Genomic DNA, 19,632 nt, shown 5'->3' with positions numbered 1-19,632 from the left:
AAAGAACTCGAAGCATCCAATAGAAGGGCAGACAAGGCTGAAAAGCAAAACCAGTCCCTAACGACCAGAATTAAGTACCTCGAAGAAAGCGAGATGATAAAACAGCAAGAATCAATAAAGCAAACCCAAAAATTAATGAATTAGAAGAAAACATAAAATATCTCACTGAGAAGGTCACCGATCTGGAAAACAGAGGGAGAAGAGAAAATATCAGAATTATTGGTCTCCCAGAAAAACCAGAGATAAACAATAAACTCGATATTATTCTACAGGAGATTATAAAAGAAAATTGCCCTCACGTTCTGGAGCAAGGGGGCAAAATAGAAATAGAAAGCGTTCATAGAACACCCTCTAAACTAAATCCCCAAAAGACAACCCCTAGGAATGTAATTGCCAAATTCAAGAGCTTCCAAGTAAAGGAGAAAACCCTACAAGAAGCCAAGAAGAAGAGCTTCAAATATAAGGGGGCTCCCATAAGGATCACACATGACTTAGCGGCTAACACACTAAGAGACCGCAAAGCATGGAACACGATATTTAGAAAGGCAAGAGAGCTGGGTATCCAACCAAGAATCAACTACCCAGCAAAACTGACTATATACTTCCAGGGGAAAGTATGGTCATTCAACAAAATAGAGGATTTCCAAGCATTTGCTAAGAAAAGACCAGAGCTCTGTGGAAAGTTCGATATCCAAGCACAGAAAGCAAGAGAAACATGAAAAGGTAAATATGAAAGAAAGGGAAAAGGAGATGAATCTTATCTTTTTCTTTAAGTCAAACTCTCTTCTAAAAGGACTACATTTACATCAAATTATATATATTATTATGTGGGGAAAATGTTTTGTGTAACTCTCATAAATTGTATCATCATAAGAGTATAGAAGAAACATGTATAGGGAAAGATTGGGGCATTAAGAAGATTTGGGGAAAGTGGGGGCAAAGAAAGGAAAAGGGAGGGGGGTACCATCGATAATACTAAGATTAACTTCAAGAAATAGGGGGGAATCAATAGAATAATCTTTCCCATATAAAGATACACATGGGAAGGGGAGGGGAAGAACTCTCATATGAGAAGGAGAGGAAGAGAGCGTGAAGTGGAATTACTTAAACCTTACTCTCAGTGAAATCAAATTTGAGAGGGAAGAACATCTAGATCCAGTGGGATCCTGAATTCTATCTTATCCATTAGGGCAAGAAAGAAAGGAAAATTAAGGAAGGGGATGGGGGAGGGAGTACAAAAAGGAGGGAAGGAGAGGGGGGAGGGGAAAGGAGCATAAAAAGGGAGGGGCTAGAAAGGGAGGCAACTCAAGGGAGGGGACTAGGGAGACTGACCTAAAGTAAATCACTGGTTCAAAAGGAGAAAGCTAAAGAAGAAAGGTCAGAACTAGGGGAAGATATCAAAATGCCAGCAAATCCACAAATAACAATCATAACTTTGAACGTGAATGGGATGAACTCACCCATAAAACGTAGACAAATAGCAGATTGGATTAGAACCCAAAACCCTACCATATGTTGTCTTCAAGAAACACATATGAGACGGGTTGATACTCACAAGGTTAGAATTAAAGGTTGGAGTAAGACCTTCTGGGCCTCAACTGATAGAAAGAAGTCAGGAGTTGCAATCATGATATCTGACAAAGCCAAAGCACAAATAGACCTGATCAAAAGGGATAGGGAAGGTAAATATATTCTGTTAAAAGGGAGTATAGACAATGAGGAAATATAACTAATCAACATGTATGCACCAAATGGTATAGCATCCAAATTTTTAATAGAGAAACTAGGAGAACTGAAGGAGGAAATAGACAGTAAAACCATATTAGTGGGAGACTTGAACCAACCACTATCAAATTTAGATAAATCAAACCAAAAAATAAACAAGAGAGAGGTAAAAGAGGTGAATGAAATCTTAGAAAAATTAGAGTTAATAGACATATGGAGAAAAATAAATAGAGACAAAAAAGAATACACCTTTTCAGCACCACATGGCACATTCACAAAAATAGATCATACACTAGGTTATAGAAACATGGCACTCAAATGCAGAAAAGCAGAAATAATAACTGCAGCCTTTTCAGATCACAAGGCAATTAAAATATTGATCAGCAAGGGTACATGGAGACCTAAATCAAAAATTAATTGGAAATTAAATAACATGATACTCCAAAATCGGATAGTTAGAGAAGAAATCATAGAAACAATTAACAATTTCGTTGAAGAAAATGACATTAGTGAAACATCCTTTCAAACCTTATGGGATGCAGCCAAGGCAGTACTTAGAGGAAAATTCATATCCCTGAGTGCATATATTAACAAATTAGGGAGGACAGAGACCAAGGAATTGGAAATGCAAATCAAAAAACTTGAGAATGAACAAATTAAAAACCCCCAGAAGAAAACCATACTAGAGATCCTAAAAATTAAGGGAGAGATTAATAAAATAGAAAGTGACAGAACTATTAAGCTAATAAACAAGACTAGAAGCTGGTACTTTGAAAAAACAGAAAAATAGACAAAGTACTGGTTAATCTAATTTAAAAAAGGAAAGAAGAAAGGCAAATTAACAGCATCAAGGATGAAAAGGGGGATCTCACCCCCAATGAAGAGGAAATTAAGGCAATCATTAAAAACTACTTTGCCCAACTATATGGCAATAAATATACCAACCTAGGTGATATGGATGAATATTTACAAAAATATAAATTGCCTAGACTAACAGAAGAAGAAATAGTTTTCTTAAATAATCCCATATTAGAAAAAGAAATCCAACAGGCCATCAAAGAACTTCCTAAGAAAAAATCCCCAGGGCCTGATGGATTCACCTGTGAATTCTATCAAACATTCAGAGAACAGTTAATCCCAATACTATACAAACTATTTGACATAATAAGCAAAGAGGGAGTTCTACCAAACTCCTTTTATGACACAAGCATGGCTGCTTCCAAAACCAGGCAGGCCAAAAACAGAGAAAGAAAATTATAGACCAATCTCCCTAATGAATATAGATGCAAAAATCTTAAATAGGATACTAGCAAAAAGACTCCAGCAAGTGATCAGAAGGGTCATCCACCATGATCAAGTAGGATTTATACCAGGGATGCAGGGCTGGTTCAACATTAGGAAAACTATCCACATAATTGACCACATCAACAAGCAAACCAACAAGAACCACATGATTATCTCAATAGATGCAGAAAAAGCCTTTGATAAAATGGAACACCCATTCCTACTAAAAACACTAGAAAGCATAGGAATAGAAGGGTCATTCCTAAAAATAATAAACAGTATATATCTAAAACCATCAGCTAATATCATCTGCAATGGGAATAAACTAAATCCATTCCCATTAAGATCAGGAGTGAAACAAGGATGCCCATTATCACCTCTATTATTTGACATTGTATTAGAAACACTAGCAGTAGCAATTAGAGAAGAAAAAGAAATTGAAGGCATTAAAATAGGCAAGGAGGAGACTAAGCTATCGCTCTTTGCAGATGACATGATGGTCTACTTAAAGATTCCTAGAGATTCAACCAAAAAGCTAATCGAAATAATCAACAACTTTAGCAAAGTGGCAGGATACAAAATAAACCCACATAAGTCATCAGCATTTCTATATAATTCCAACACAGCTCAGCAGCAAGAACTAGAAAGAGAAATCCCATTCAAAATTACCCTAGACAAAATAAAATATTTAGGAATCTATCTCCCGAGACAAACACAGCATCTATATGAACACAACTACAAAACACTTTCCACACAACTAAAACTAGACTTGAACAATTGGAAGAACATTAACTGCTCATGGGTAGGATGAGCCAATATAATAAAAATGACCATCCTACCCAAACTCATATATCTATTTAGTGCCATACCCATGGAACTTCCAAAAATTTTTTTTACTGATTTAGAAAAAACCATAAAAAGTTCATTTGGAAGAACAAAAGATCAAGGATATCCAGGGAAATAATGAAAAAAAAATACAAAGGAAGGGGGTCTTGCAGTCCCAGATCTCAGACTATATTATAAAGCAGCTGTCATCAAAACAATTTGGTACTGGCTAAGAGATAGAAAGGAGGATCAGTGGAATAGACTGGGGGCAAGCAACCTCAGCAAGACAGTATATGACAAACCCAAAGATCACAGCTTTTGGGACAAAAATCCACTATTTCATAAAAACTGCTGGGAAAATTGGAGGACAGTGTGGGAAAGATTAGGCTTAGATCAACACCTCACACCCTACACCAAGATAAATTCAAAATGGGTGAATGACTTTAACAGAAAGAAGGAAACTATAAGAAAATTAGGCGAACACAGAATAGTATACATGTCAGACCTTTGGGAAGGGAAAGACTTCAAAACCAAGCAAGAATTAGAAAGAGTTACAAAATGCAAAATAAATAATCTGGATTACATCAAATTAAAAAGTTTTTGTACAAACAAAACCAATGTAACCAAAATCAGAAGGGTAGCAACAAATTGGGAAACAATCTTCATAAAAACCTCTGACAAAGGTTTAATTACTAAAATTTATAAAGAACTAAATCAATTGTACAAAAAATCAAGCCATTCTCCAATTGATAAATTGGAAAGGGACATGAACAGGCACTTCTCAGCCAAAGAAATCAAAACTATTAATAAGCACATGAAAAAGTGCTCTGCATCTCTTATAATCAGAGAGATGCAAATCAAAACAACTCTGCGGTATCACCTCACACCCAGCAGACTGGCTACCATGACAGCTATGGAAAGTAATGAATGCTGGAGGGGATGTGGCAAAGTGGGGACATTAATTCATTGCTGGTGGAGTTGTGAACTGATCCAACCATTCTGGAGGGCAGTTTGGAACTATGCCCAAAGGGTGATAAAAGAATGTCTGCCCTTTGATCCAGCCATAGCACTGCTGGGCTTGTACCCCAAAGAGATAATGGACAAAAAGACTTGTACAAAAATATTCATAGCTGTGCTCTTTGTGGTGGCCAAAAATTGGAAAATGAGGGGATGCCCTTCAATTGGAGAATGGCTGAACAAATTGTTGTATATGTTGGTAATGGAATACTATTGTGCTCAAAGGAATAATAAAGTGGAGGAATTCCATGGAGACTGGAACAACCTCCAGGAAGTGATGCAGAGCGAAAGGAGCAGAACCAGGAAAACATTATACACAGAGACTGATATATTGTGGTACAATCGAAGGTGATGGACTTCTCCATTAGTATTAATGCAATTTTCCTGAACAATCTGCAGGGATCTAAAAAAAAATACTACCCACAAGCAGAGGATAAACTGTGGGAGTAAAAACACCGATGAAAAGCAACTGCTTGACTACAGGGTTGGAGGAGATAAGACTGAGGAGAGACTAAATGAACACTATAATGCAAATTCCAACAACAAGGAAATGGGTTCTAGTCAAGAACACATGTGATATCCAGTGGAATCATGCGTCGGCTATGGGAGAGGGAAAGGCGGGGGGGGGGGGGAGGGGAGGAAAAGAAAATGATCTTTGTTTCCAGTGAATAATGTATGAAAACGACCAAATAAAATAATGTTAAAAAATAAAAAAAAAGTGGAAGTGATGGGATTTCATTTTCCCTTGAGGAACAAGCCCAGATGAAAGGAGGAATAGTCCAGCTAGTAGTAGGATTACAGAAAAGCAGTCAAGGAGATTAACGCAGCTAGTTACTATACTGTTCCCTGTGAGGCATTAGTCCTAACAATCTTGGAGGAGCAAGCCATTTAACAGAGGCTGCAACCACTGGAGAACTTTATTGTAAGGATGGAATCCAAGATAACAGAAAAGTGAAGTCCATAGATCCAGAACTGTGAATTGCCCTAACCATGTCTGTTCCTCACACTTCTTTTTTTTTAAATATTTAAATTAATTCATTTAAAATATTTTAATTATTTTTAAATGAATTTTATTAATTATTTATTTTATATAATTTATTATATATGTATAATTTATTATATATAATTTATTAATTAAATTAATTTTAAATTAATTAATTAATTTAAAATTAATTTAAAATATTTTTCCATGGTTTCCATGGTTTCCCTCCTCCCCAGTAGCTGACACATAATTCCACTGGGTTTTACATGTGTCATTGATCAAGACCTATTCCATATTATTGATATTTGCACTAGGGTGATCACTTAGTCTACATCCCCAATCATATCCCCATCAATCCATGTGATCAAGCAGTTGTTTTTCTTCTGTGTTTCTACTGCCACAGTTTTTCTTCTGGATGTGGATAGTGTTCTTTCTCTTAGATCCCTCTGGGTTGTTCAGAATTACTGCACTGCCACTAATGGAGAAGTCCATTACATTCAATTATGCCAAGGTGTATCAGTCTCTGTGTACAATGTTCTGGTTCTGCTCCTTTCGCTCTGCATCAATTCCTGGAGATCATTCCAATTCACTTGGAATTCCTCTAGTTCATTATTCCTTTGAGCGCAATGGTATTCCATCACCAACAGATACCACAATTTGTTCAGCTATTCCCCAATTGAAGGGCATCCCCTTATTTTCCAATTTTTTTGCCACTACAAAGAGTGCAGCTATAAATATTTTGGTATGAGTCTTTTTTCTTATCTCTTTGGAGTATAAACCCAGCAGGGCTATGACTGGATCAGAGGGGGAGAATCTTTTAAATCCCTTTGGGCATAGTTCCAAATTGCCCTCCAGAATGGTTGGATCAATTCACAACTCCACCAGCAATGGTTTAATGTCCCACTTTTGCCATACCCTCCAAAATTTATTGCTTTCCTTTGTTAGCCAATCTGCTAGGTGTGAGATGGTACCTCAGAGTTGCTTTGATTTGCATTTTTCTAATTATAAGAGATTTAGACCACTTTTTCATGTATTTATTCATAGTTTTCATTTCTTTATCTGAAAATTGCCTATTTATGTCCCTTGCCCATTTATCAGTTGATGAATGGCTTGATTTTTCTGTACAATTGATTTAGCTCTTTATAAATTTGAGTAATTAGACCTTTGTCAGAGTTTTTGATATGAAGATTTTCCCCTCAGTTTGTTGCTTCTCTTCTAATTTTGGTTGTATTGGTTTTGTTTGTATAAAACCTTTTTAATTTCATGTAATCAAAATTATTTATTTTACATTTTATAATTATTTCCAACTCTCCCTTGGTCTTAAAATCTTTCCTTTCCCAGAGATCTGACAAGTATACTATTCTGTGTTTGCCTAATTTGCTTACAGTTTCCTTCTTTATATTCAGGTCATTCACCCATTCTGAGTTTATCTTGGTGTAGGGTGTGAGATGTCTAATCTCTCCCAAACTGTTTCTCAAATTTTCCAGCAGTTTCTGTCAAATAGTGGATTTTTGTTCCAAAAGTTGGGATCTTTGGCTTTATCATAGACTGTCTTGCTGAGGTTATTTACCCCAAATCTATCCCACTGATCCTCCCTTCTGTCTCTTAGTCAGTACCAAATTGTTTTGATGATCACTGCTTTATAGTACAGTTTAAGATCTGGTATTGCCAGGCCCCCATCTTTCACATTTTTTTCCATCATTTCCCTCGATATTCTTGATCTTTTGTTCTTCCAAATGAACTTTGTTATAGTTTTTTTTTCCTAATTGAGTAAAAAAGTTTCTTGGTAGTTTGATAGGTATGGCACTAAATAAGTAAATTAGTTTGGGTAGGATGGTCATTTTTATTATTTTAGCTCGTCCTACCCGTGAGAAATTATTGTTTCTCCATTTGTTTAGATCTAGTTTTAATTGTGTGGAAAGTGTTTTATAGTTGTGTTCGTATAGATCCTTTGTTTGTATTGGCAGATAGATTCCTAAGTATTTTATATTGTCTAGGGTGATTTTAAATGGAATTTCTCTTTCTAAATTCTGCTGCCTGGATGTGTCATAAATATATAGAAAAATATGAAACACTTCACAAATTTCCATGTCATCCTTGTGCAGGGGCCATGTTAATCTTCTCTATATTCTTCAATTTTAGTATATGTGCTGATGGAGTGAGCACTGTTCCTCACACTTCTGTCTCATCACCATTGTACTATTTGTCCACACTCCCCCAACAGATTCCATGTACAAATGTGACAGAGTATAGGTAAAGTTCTTCACAAACCTTAAATTAGTAAAATAGTTATATAAATTCTAGCTATTATCACTGTTACTATCTTTGCAGGTGGAATGATATGTAATTCTACTTATTAATTTTCATTTTAAAAGCAATAGTTGATTAAGAATAAATTAGATCAAATAACTAAATTTTCATATGAATTTCACTGGTGAGGACTCAGGAGCTACAGTGTTAGTAGAAATAGTCACCCAGAAAGGCTGGGGAATGTTGTGACCAGCTTCAGCTATTTCTGGGAACCATGTTATATTTTCAGTAGGACTTGTACATATCCATGTCCAAAGAAAGAACTAATAAATAAAGAGAAATAAGCAAAACATAGTTATATATATATATATATATATATATATATATATATATATATATATACACACATACCTTTTTGTTAAATGATGCCTTATCTGGTACAAGGAGAGGAAGGAGAGTGAGAGATACCTTGGAATTTTAATGCAACAAACAAATAAATAATATTTGAAAAAAAATTTCTCAGAATGAGCATGTAATACCCCAGAAATTGGCAAAAGCTACAACTCAGGGTTTGGCTTATTGTTTTGTTGATTGTATAGACTTTAGAATGTGATAGAGAAAATATTAGTTAGATGGATTAAAATAAAAAATGTGTAAATATATGTATAAATAGATTTTGTTTTTCAGAGAGTCAACTAATAAACATTTTCCCCTGCACAAAGGTTGCCTCCAGAATCAGAGTAGAAGTCCCACCAGCCTTTTCCTCTTAGGAAACCCCAACCTTCCAAAATGAATTAATGTTAAAGGTCAATAAACTGGGGGGCCAGGGAGATCAGACCCACGCTTCATATGTATTATAGGATGCAGAGAAAGAAAGCAGAGAAGTCTGTTTGGAGAACACTACAATAATAAGCTCAATATAAACTCACTCAGAGTAGGGACCATTTCACTTTTATCTCTGTTCTCAGAGCCTTGCGCAGTACCTGGTAGAAGATACTTAATCAATGCTTGTTAAAACAACATGTTAAAAGATAATGAAGACTCTATAGGATGGTGTCAGTAGGAATAAAGAAAATGGAGCCAGATGAAAATAATAATACAATGGTAGAATTTAGAGTGTTTAGCAACTGCTTGGTTATGGCATTCTGAACCTGGATCGCTGTTTATTGCAGCCTTGGTTATTATAGCATTTCCATTGCATCATTTAATGAGAGGGTAGATGGTCATGTTAATAAATGCCATGAAATAAAATCAAAACTCACGACTATGAAATCCTTGCCATGCAATGGAATGGGAATGAAATTGCATCAATTACTAAATAACTTGGTCACAGACAGGAACACAATGAAGAGAGTGAGCCAATAGCAGAAAACCAAAAGGCTGCCAATCAGGCCATGGGAATCATTTATAAAATCTAGGAAGGAATGGCAGGAGAAATCTGGGTTTTTATCTTTGTCAACAGGCTATACACATAGCAATAACAATCATGTATGATGGTCAATTGTGAGTGACTTACCTACTATCAACAAGGCAAGGAAACGGGAAAACTCGAAAGAACTGGTGATGAAAAAAGTTACCCATCAATATAGAAAGAGTCATCCTGCTGGAGTTTGAATGCAGATTGAAACATACCATTTCTCACTTTAATTCCTCCATGAATATTTTTTTAGTGTAAGTAATATGTATCTTATTTCACAACATGAGGAACATGGAAATATACATTGTATGATAACAAATATACAAACTATATCAAATCACCCACCTTTTTGGGGAGGAGGAAGAGGTAGAAGGAAGAGAGAGATTGTGGATTTCAAGATGTCAGAAAATGATTAAATGATTAAAAATTATATTGATATGTAATCTAAAAATAAATAGGCTATGCACTGCCTTCTCTGTGATTTGGCAGCCTTCAAAGCTATTCATCCTAATTAGCCAGATTTTAGCAGTGGGTTTTGAATGATTGTAATTTAATGTGAATAATGGTTATACATGAATATAGAATATAGAGAGATTCTATTCTAATGGTCTTCAGGATTAAATATGCTGGCAGCATCAGCTAAAAAATGTCTTTGTAGGTTAACAAGATACCATAGTTTGTTAGGTAGAAGCAGTTTTTTATAGTGAAATAAACATTGACTTTGGAAGTCAGGAAACCTGGATTCAAATTCTATTTCTTCTACTACCACCTAGGGCAAATCATAACACTTTGCTGAGTTGTTCTATGGTCCCTTCAAGCTTTCATGTTCTAAAGGGTCTCTTATAACTTTAAATTCTAAATTGTGAGTCCCTTCCCTTAGGAGGTGAAGGTTTACCTAGGCAATCCACAGTGACCATGGAGGGGGTACTATTCATTCTCTCTGGTATCTCAAATGGACTATGGCCAGGAATAGGAAGAGGCACAGAAACAAATAGTGCTCTTAATTGGTTTTTCAGTGCCCAGGGAAGCATATTATTCATTCAGTGAGTATTATTTTCATTTTTTAAAAAACACTAATACAGTGTTCTGAGGATTTTAAAGGTAGAAGGAAACTTAGAGATCATTCAGTACAATGCTTGAGTCATGAGATTTGGACTTCAAACAAAAACTTTAAAGAAAAATCTAATCCAGAGCATTCATTTTACAGAAAAGAAAACGGAGGCCAGAAAAGTGAAGAGAATTACCCAGGGTCACACAGATAGGACTTAAGAGAGCTAAGATTTAAACCTATGTCCTCTAGCTACAGATCTAGCATTATTTAATAAATAGCAATTATATGTTAATATAATAAAATATAAGATATATCTTATAATCATTTATAGAGCTCTTTAAGTTTTGCAAAACTTTGTATATATCATGTCATTTGATCCTCACAGCAATGTTGTGAGATAATTTATATTATTATCCCTACTTTGAGTTGGGTGGGGAAAATATTCTATTGAGTATTCTCTTCCAGTGTGTATTCCATTACAACAAAATGCTTGTAAGGTTATGTTGGTTGCCATAAGGGATTGAGCAGGAAGAAAAACAGAATTTTCTCAACAAAATGTTGTGGTGATCCCAGTCTACTTTTTCAGGTTTATTACACATTTTATTCCTCTTTACATTCTCCATTCCAAAAAAAAATTTGCCTATTTGCTGATCTCCAAATTCCATGGTCCATTTCTTTCTTCTGCATCTTTGTCCAGACTTAGAATATCCTCCCTCCTCACTTTGACCTCTAAGGTTCCCCACCCCCTAGCACATAGTTAGCCTTTAATAAACATTTGTAGGATTCAATTGAATTTTTGTCCTTCAACTGCCTTCACTGAGATGTTATTGAGAATTTAAGAATTTGAGACTATAAATATGAAAGACCTCAGAGAGAAGAACAATATAGATTCATTGGGTTCTCATCTCAAAGGAACTTTAAAAATGATCCAGATCATCCTATTAATTTTACAGCTGGGAAGTGCCCAAAGTCATACGACTTACAAGAAGTGCAGAAACAAAGACTCTGAACTAGAAGGGACCTTAGAGGTCCAGTTGAAATAACTAATCTTATGAATGGGGGAAAGGAGTCCAGAGAGAATAAGTGATATGCCCAACATCATCCCTGCATGATGTAGTAGCACAGTCAGTGTTTAAACCAGATGTTCTGGCTCCAAATTCATTCCGCTATGACATGCTGGGATCCTTCAAGTTGATCATTACTTCCAGAGTATGGCAGTGTGCCTGACATCGAATCCTAACAGAGCTGAATGCTTAGTGCCAGGGATTTGCAAATATGAACCACCCTGAGCTATTTGGATGTGCATGAGGTCATGACCCTCATTGGGCAGATGCAAGGTTGGCAATATTCCCTGTCTAAACTTGTTCCCTGCTAACAATGTACAAATGGGCAGTCTCGAGCTATTCCCTGACCTCGTATAGGGAGTCCCAACCTGACTAGTAAAAAGAGTAGACTAGAAAGTCAGGCTCTTCCATCTGGGAAAATGAAATCTGAGCAAAAAAAAAAATTGATTGGAAAGTAAGATCCCTTAGGGCATGAAGAAACTGAATGTGGACTTGCCCGCTATATGCTGGACCATGAAAACTAGGAGATTTCCTCTTGAATCTCAAGAGGTCAATTTATGGCTGAGAAAGATGAAGAGAAAAAAAGAAAGAACCTGGGTTCAAATCTCAGCTTTGTTATTTATTCCCTCTATAACGCTAAGCAAGTCATTCTCCACAAAAATGAAAGGATTGGACTAAATGCTCTCAAAGGTCTCTTTCAACTCTAAATTCTATGATTCTGTGAAGAAACCTTGCACTATATAGTAGGTAGTAAGCTTGTGGCATTCCTTTTCCCCTGGGCACTACAGGGTTATATAGGTCTTCCCCATTCACTCTGTATTCCAGATGAATTAGCCTGCTTAAGGTTCCTGGGCCAGACTTCACTGCCATGGTTTTGTGCATACAGGCTGGAATGTTTTCTCCCTCCTCTCTACTACTGGGAAGCCCTGGCTCCCTTCAAGGCTCAGCACAACTGCTACCTCCTTTATGAAGCTAGTGTGGATTCACTCCATCTTTAATGTTCCCTACCTTCCCAAATTATTGTGAATTATACATGAATTATATGTATTATAAAACATGTTGTATTTACATGTATATATATATTTATTGCCTCAGGCACTTAGCTGATTGTGTAACCCTAAACAATTCACATAAATTCTCTTGGCCTCAGCCTCATTTGTAAAAAGGAGATTAAAATAGCACCCACATCACTGGGATATTGAGAGGAACAAATTATGTGTGTAAAATACTTTGCAAACCCTAAAGCATTATAAAAATGCTATTGGTATTGTTGCACAGTGGCATTACACATAACAAGGACCTAATTAAATCAATCGACTAATTGTTGTCATTACCTTATTCCCTTAGAAGGTAAGTTCTTTGAGGGCAGGGACTATTTTACTTATGTTTATTTCCTCAGTACTTAACATAATGATAAATCCTTTTTTAAAAGTTATTTTTATTTTTATATACATAATATGTAACATAAATAAAATATATATTATTTATTATAAATATGTAATAAATTAAAGTAAATATGCTTACCCAAGAGAAACAAATCCACACATGTGGTATCCAAAAATCTATGACTCATTCTTTGCCCCTCCCCCCAGTCTATCACCCCTCTGCCTCTTCCCAAGAACACAGGTAATATGATATAGTTCATACATATATTATCATATAATAAATATTTCCCTGTTCATCATGTTATGAGGCAAGACACATATTGATTATGTTCGAGAAAAATTAATGGAGGAAATCTAGTGAAAAATGGCCTCTTCAATCTGTACTTGGACTCTGTCTTTTCTATGGTGTTGGTATTCCTTTTTATCATGAGTCTCTTCCAGGTGTCCTGGATACTTTTCTTGTTGATAATAGTTAAATTATTCATAGTTGATCATCAGGTATTATTGTTGTTACTGTGTACAACATTCTCATGGTTCTGCTCATTTCACTTTGCATCACTTCATATAAGTTTTCCCAGGTTTTTTTATAATCATCTTGTTTGTCATTTCTTATGGCACAAAATATTGAATTAAAATCATATACCACAACTTGTTCAACTTTCCCCCAGTTGGTGGATATCCCTATAGTTTCCAGTTCTTTGCCACCAAAAAAGAACTGTTATGAATATTTTAGAGCATATGGTTTCTTTTCCTTTTTCCTTGATCACCTTAGGAAATAAACCAATAGTAGCACTGGCTCACACAGTTTTATAACTCTTTGAATTTAATTCCAGACTCCTCTACAAAATAGTTGAATTTGTTCAAAAGTTCTACTAACAATGTATTAGTATCCCTATTTTCCTAATCCCCTCCAACATTTGTCATCTTGCCCTTTTGTCTTTTTAGCCAATTTGATAGTGATGAGATATCTCAGAGTCATTTTGATTTTTATTTCTCTAATTAATAATGATTTAAAGCAGTTTCCATATAGTTATATATAGCTTTTATTTCTTCATCCAATAACTATCTGTTCCTGTCTTTTGATCATTTTTCAACTGGGGAATGGCTCATATTCTTATTTATTTGACAAAATTCTCTATGCATTTTAGATATGAAACCATTATCTGAAAAAAGTCTATAAAATTTCCCCCTAACTCATTGCTTTCCTTCTAATCTTGGCTATATTGGTTTTATTTGAACAAAATCTTTTCAATTTAATGTATTCAAAATGATCGATTTTGCATTTCACAATGTTTTCTATCTCTTTTCCTTTCCATAAATATGTTAGGTAATATGTTTCTGGTTCTTCTAATTTGTTTGTATCTAACTTTATACCAAGGTCATGAAACCATTTTGATCTTATTTTGGTAAATGGTATAAGATATTCATCTATATCTAGTCATTGCCAAACTGCTTTTCAGTTTTCCCAACAATTTTTACAAAATAATGAATTCTTATTCCAAAATACTTAGAATTTTACCTTTGTCAAACACAAGGTTACTATAATTTTTATGACTGTTTGTTGTATATCTATTCTGTTCTATTTATCTACTTTTCTATTTTTTAGTTCCAGAAAGTTCTAATAATTACTGCTTTATAATATAGTTTAAAATATAGTACTGCTAGACCTCATTATTTACCATTTTTTTCATTATTTCCCTTCATATTCTTGACCTTTTGTTTTTACAAATGCATTTTTTGTTATTTTTTCTAGTTCAATAGTTTTTTTTCATAACTTAATAGGATGTCATTGAATAAATAGATTAGATAGAATTATCATTTTAATTTTATTGGCTCTGCCCACCAATAAATAATGAATATTTCTCCATTTATTCAAATTTGATTGTGTGGGTATAAAAATGTTTTATAATTAAGTTCACGTAGTTTTGGGATTTATTCTGGAAGATTACTCCTATGCATTTTATTCTCCCCATGGTTAAGTTAAATACATTATCTATCTCTTATTATATCTTTATGTAGGACATTGCTAATGATATACAGAAATGATGATGATTTATGTGGATTTATTTTATCCTGCTATTTTGCTAAATTTATTAATTGATTCAATTAATTTTCAGTTGATTCTCTAGGATTTTCCATACATATCATATAACGTGTTAGAAGAGATAATTTTATTACCAATTTGCCTATTCTGATATGTTCAATTTCTTTTTCTTCTCTTATTGCTATTACTATCATTTCTAATACAATATTAAGTAATTCTTGTGATAGTGGGCATCCTTGTTTTACTCCCAATCTTAAAGGGAAGGTTAATTTATCCCCATTTGAACTGAATTATATTACAGAATCTTGGAGCTTGGATTGAGCATCTATGTCAACCTCCTCAAGAAATGTCTTAAATTCTTGTGTGACATTGGTGCAGACTATATTTGCACTTGGCAGGTAGCTCTTGAGACACTTGAGATGCTAGTCACAATCACAGCCCAAAAAACCTCCTGCCATAGTTTTCTTAATCTGATATAAAGTCAGAATCCTATTTTAGAATTAGCAAATCTGAAAGGGAAGCATGAAATATAATTCCATCTAGAACTCTCAGCCTGTGCCTTGGCAATCCCCTATTACAATTTAACCTTCTATATTTATATTTCACAGACAATCAACTATCTATAACTACAGTTTATTAAACATATCAAAATTTAAAAGGAATTTGTTAAATATTCCCTTCCTGGAGAGCTCAGATCAGCCATATCTCAAAACCTCCTGCCATTATTTCCTTTTTTGTGTATCAGGGATACAAATTCAAAGCACTCAAATTCTCTACCCCATTTCCACTCCCATTGGAAAGATCAAGGGAATAGATCATATGTCTAAGACTCAGCCAGAACTGACTCTATGAACAAGGAAAAAAAGAAAGGGAGGGGAAAGGAGAATTGCCCTATTTGCCTTCTCATGTCTCCTAAGTTCCACCTATTCCATTTTCATTAATCCTGACATCTTTGGTCTATCTGAAATTCTTGCTATAATGCTGGCCTCAAGTAGTTTCTATTCCTGAAAATACAACCTCTTGTGGGTCATGGTCACAGTGGAATCATTGATAATCTTTCTCATGGTTTCTAACATGGAGTCCTCAGGCAAGAGGACAAAATGGCAAAGGCCAACAGGATCTCTCTCTGTGAGTTCCATTCAAAAGGAGAAATCATTCAGTGTATCCATGTACTAAGTCATGCCTAATTCAGGTCAATCTATAAGCTTGGATTCCACATTGGGATAAAATGAGACATGGGTAGTTACTTAGCCATAAAAAAAGAAACAATATTCAAATCAGGGAAAGGATAATTATCAAAGCTTCAGCCTTAATTCCACTGAATTTAGCTTCCTCAACTCTATTGGCAAGAAGCCTGATGGAAAAACAACACTTGCCTCCTGGTGGGGTAGGGGGGCTACCTTTGCACATGGTCTACCAGGGTGCTAAGTCAACATATTAGTTCCCCAAGTCAGTCGTCCTCAGGACAATATCAATATATTTTAAGAGAAAATGAGTCAAGTCTGTATAGGTAGTACTCTATAAATATATTACTTCTATTGTAATTCCCCAAGGTCAAAGAATGAAAGAAAAAACAAAAAACAGAGGCCCAGACACCTGAGTTCAGAGCTTATCTCTGTTCTCTGCTCTTACCAAGCTTTGTCACACACATACATACTACATATAACAAATACTCTCGCTTTCCCTATGACAAAAAGGAGAAATTACGGGAATCCTTGTCAATGCTTTTTAACAAGTCATGCTTTCTCTGTCCTTGAATTTTCATCATTGGAGCCCCAAGGTAAAATATTAGTTCAGAATAGATGAAGAAAGCATAGCATGTGTAATGGCTACACATACATAATAGGTCTATAATGGATTATTATGTGGTTAAGAGGTTAAGTTTAGGTTAGGATATAACTTGAGAACAACTCTTTATACTCATCATCAGCTACATTTCTAATGTGGTAAATTCACAAAACAGCCAATAGCATTTCATGGTTGAGCTACAGGAAGATTCATCAAATCATAGGACGTAGACCTAGAATGGATATTGGAAAGAATCTAGTCTAAATCCTTCATCTTGCCAATGAGGAAAATGATACACAGATAGTAAGTCACCTAAGATCACACTAGGTGGTAAGGAGCAAAATCAAGACTAGGAAATGAGCTCCAAAGGGTTCACAAGAGCTGGCTGCTAAATTTTTCAGTGGGAACATTTATATCTCAGAAATCAGCAAATGCTACAAATCAGGGCTTTATTTATTGTTTTACTAGTTGTCTTTTCCTCAAGAAAGTGATGAAAAAAAGCATTAATAATGCATTAAACTTTAAATGCATATTGTGTTTTCATCCTTACCAGGGAGCTGGTTGTATAATATATGCCAACACATCTCTGATAAAAGACTAGGTTTTCTGACTCCAAAACAGTATTTTACTATTTTGTACTATCTAACCAGACATTTCCCCTGGATAAAGGATGAGATTAGGGTCTTGGTTATTTAGTAAAAAATATTAGCAAAGCAAAGGGGCATTTATTTCTACAGAAATACCCATATTAGAGGATCAAGGCTTGGATGCCCCTGGGAGTGATTGATTTCTGTCTTTCATTTTGAATTACTACTCTGTGGCCATGTTTTCCTATATACTTCTGCTCAGCCTAGACAAACAATAGCTGATGTTTTTTAGGAGATGGTTAGCTGTATTCTAGAGGGATTGAAGAAAGTGGCAAAATCATAAAGCTGGAGATAAAGGGGCTGAGTAAAAAAGAAGAGGATTCTAAAAGAAACTGGCATTGAAGCTACCCTGGGCAATCAGCCATCCTAACGAAGACATGTTGCAACTTATATTTTGTTGCTTCTTCTTCAGCTACAAGGTACTTTTTTAAAAACCAAGTAGTTAATCTCCTGCAGTGCTGGGAGGCTGACATCATACAATCATACTATAAAATGGAACTAGACTAAGAAAAGTTATATCTCTGTGTTTGTAAATAAATGCACATATATGTACACATATATGCAAATGTGTTTTAAATAAGTATTCTCTGCCTTTAAATAAAAATAACATGTAATTTTCAAAATAACTTTATGAGGAGAGGCAATAGAGCAGTGATGGTGAAACTTTTAGAGACTGAGTGCCCAAACTGCAACCCTCACTCTGCATGTGAGTCCCACACTCCCTTACCCCAGACAGGGGAGGGAAGAAGAACTACTGGTCTGCTAGACAGAAGTGCAGGTGATGTGAAAAATGTCCTCATGCATAGTGGAAAGGAGGAGGAGAGTAGTCCTCTCTGGCATGCATTCCATAGACATGGGAGTAGTAGATCATCTTATTTGTCACCTGAGGTTCCCTATGTAAGGCCAAGGGATTGAAAAAGGAGTATGACAATACTGTTTATTGTCACCTTATTCATTTTATTTATATGTAGACTACATCATGTGAAATACAGGGCTGGATGAATCAAAAAAAAAAGATGGAAATAAGGTTACTGGGAGGAATGTCAAAAATCTCAGATATGCAGATGATACCAAAGTGAAGAAGAATTTAGAAGCCTCTTGAAGAAGATGAAAGAGGAGAGTCTAAAAGTTGCCTTGAAGCTTAACATTAAAAAAAACTAAGATCATGGCAACTAGTTCCATCACTTCCTGACAAATTGAGGGAGAGGAAATGGAAGCAGAGTCAGACTTCATATTCTTCAGTTCAAAGATCACTGCAGATGTTGACTACAGATGTGAAATTATAAGATGGTTGCCCCTTAGAAGGAAAACTATGGCAAATCTCTAAAACATACTAAAAAACAGAGACATCACCTTGCTGACACAAGTCCATGTAGTTAAGGCTATGTTTTGTTTTGCTTTGTTTTTCCACTAGTAATATGCAACTGTGAAAGTTGGACTATAAGGAAAGCTAAGTGCCACAGGATCTATGTTTTCAAATTGTGGTGCTGGAGAAGCCTTTTGAGAGTCCATTGGACAGAAAAAGAACAAATCAATCAATAATTTAAAAAATTGATTCAAACTATTCACATGGAATATTAAATGGAAATTAAAGATGAATCTTAAATACTTTGGCCACATAATGAGAAGACAGGACTCACTGGAGGATGCCCTGATATTTTGAGAGATTAAAAGCAAAACAAGAAAGGGATGGCAGAAGATGAAGGATGGTGTCATGGAAATAGCAAATATAAATTTGGACAAACTTCAAGAGATATCTGAGGAAAGAACTGCCTGACATATCCATGGGGGTCACAACTAAATGACTGAACAACAAACAACAAAGACAAACAAAACAAATATATCCAACTAGGATATAGTGACTCAACTTCTGTAAGTCCCTATTGTCTCCACATAGAAATGTATCTGGTCTTCAGGGCAGGATATGGTGATGAATATAGTGACTTTGGCAGTTTTACATTTCATTTATTTATTTATTTATTTTTGGTTACAATGCCCACTTTATTTCCCTACCTCCCCTCCACCACCCTTCCCACAGCCAATGTGAAATTTCATTGGGTATTACTTGTATCCTTGATCAGAACCTATTTCAATGATGTTGTTTGCATTAGGATATTCATTTAGAGTCTACATCCCCAACCATATCCTTTTGA

At 35.2% G+C, this 19,632-nt stretch overlaps 1 non-coding gene across 1 annotated transcript; it reads right to left on the bottom strand.

Annotated features, from left to right (window-relative positions):
• Positions 1-7,893: 7,893 nt before the first annotated feature.
• Positions 7,894-7,999, bottom strand: LOC130456587 (U6 spliceosomal RNA). Its single transcript, XR_008915658.1, has one exon. It is a non-coding gene; the product is annotated as a U6 spliceosomal RNA (small nuclear RNA).
• Between the last annotated feature and the right edge of the window lie 11,633 nt (positions 8,000-19,632).

This window comes from Monodelphis domestica, chromosome 1, assembly GCF_027887165.1.
Source record: "Monodelphis domestica isolate mMonDom1 chromosome 1, mMonDom1.pri, whole genome shotgun sequence".
Taxonomy (NCBI): Eukaryota; Metazoa; Chordata; class Mammalia; order Didelphimorphia; family Didelphidae; genus Monodelphis; species Monodelphis domestica.
The sequence above is the reverse complement of the archived record's forward strand: the minus strand, read 5'-3'. Positions and strand labels throughout refer to the sequence as shown.